This window comes from Rhinolophus hipposideros (genome assembly GCF_964194185.1).
Source record: "Rhinolophus hipposideros genome assembly, chromosome: 5".
Classification (NCBI taxonomy): Eukaryota; Metazoa; Chordata; class Mammalia; order Chiroptera; family Rhinolophidae; genus Rhinolophus; species Rhinolophus hipposideros.
The window spans coordinates 18,155,495-18,157,171 of NC_138051.1; positions in this window are offsets into that span (position 1 = coordinate 18,155,495).

The following is a 1,677-nucleotide window of genomic DNA, read 5'->3' on the forward strand; positions in this document are numbered from 1 at the left end:
CCCCGTCACGGGTCACTGAGAATCCCAGAAGGACTGCCCATATTCATGGCTGTGTTACAGATGGGGAATCTGAGGCCCGGGAGTGGGCTTGGAAGGGGCACTCCAGTCAGATGCCCAGGAGTCAAGGTGGGGCTAGGACTTGGCCCAGGACCATGGCCTGCTGTGGGAGCCCATTCGCCTTGCCGCCCCAGCGGGTGGTCAGCTGGAGGTCAGTCTTTTCCTGTCTGGCATCCATTCAGCTCAATCTGCAGTGCTCACGGCCATTCAGCCTGGGGGCTTCCAGGGACCTGGCATCCGGTATTTCAGGGAGGAGAGGTACATGTCCCAGCCCAGCGTCAGGCCATTTGTGTAGGTGGCTCAGAACTGGGGTAGCACAAAGAGGAAGTTCATCAGCTGCACAGAGGGCCACACGCACCAGTCAGTCAGCCTTGTACAATTTCCCGAACTTGTCCCACAGCCCCCTGATAGCTCTCGCACAGAGTCAGGTCTTCTAGGCAGCCAAGACTCAAGAAGTACCAGATGTCCAGCATGGGAGATGCCACCAGCTGGTCCTTCGAGGACCTTCCTGGGGACATTTGGGAAGCCACAGAGGCCGGACACTGGAAGTCCAGCCAGAGGTCGCAGTAGTGCAGAAGTGGCCCATGATGCAGCTCATTGCAAACATGCTCCCTGAGAGCCGCGGGTGAAATTTCTGGCCCTGGTGGGCACTGATCTCCCACCAGGACGCGCACAGCCCCCGGCCCCCAGGACAGCACTGCAGTCCAGCTGTGGGTGACCAGCAGCGCATGGCTTTCAACAGGGGCTGCCCCAGCCGCTGCCCACAGGCCACCCGCACCATAGCCTCCATACAGAAGACAACTATTTAAGAATTGCAATAAAACAAGAGAAGTGCTATAAAGTAATAGTAAAGATAATAACTAATTCTTTTTGGAGCCCTTGTAGTGTGCCAGCATCTTATATATTTATTCAAGTAATCCTCACAGCAATCTATGAGACAGATACTAAAAAGATAAAGAGGGATATTTAAGATCTGTCTTCTAACAGATCTTACATACACCTCACTCCGTCTGGGGAGGTCAGACATTTGAGCCAAGTCCTATAGGTTGTATATGTGGACAAGAGGGAGTGATGCATCAGCCAGTATAACATAAATTATGCCACTGGAACCTCAAATCCCCAAATCTTGATAGCTTATAATAACAAAGCTTTATAGTTCCTCACAAACCCTGACTTGGCTGGGGGCCTCTTCATGTCTCCTCTCTCTGAGACCCAGACTGACAGAGCTTCCATGTCTGAAGCATCATCAGTTGCTATAGCAAAAAAAAGGGGATGTGGTAAATCACACATTGGCTCTTCAAGTCTCTACCTATAAGACCCATGTCATTTCTGCTCGGTTTTCATTTGCCAAAGCAAATCACATGGTCACACCTCGTTTTAATGGGGAAGAGAAGTGCCATCCTCTAGTATACTGTCATGGAGGTCTCTGGTCCCTCTTCCCGCACAAGAATGCAGGATATGGTGAGGCCAAAAAGGAACACCCACGGAGCCATAGACAGGGGAGTCATACCACTATAGTCTCGCTGGAGGCTGGTGGAGACACGGGAATTAGGCTCCACACAGTGCGCAATCCGCCCACCACTTCGCCAACCAACCAACCAACCAACCAACCAACCAACC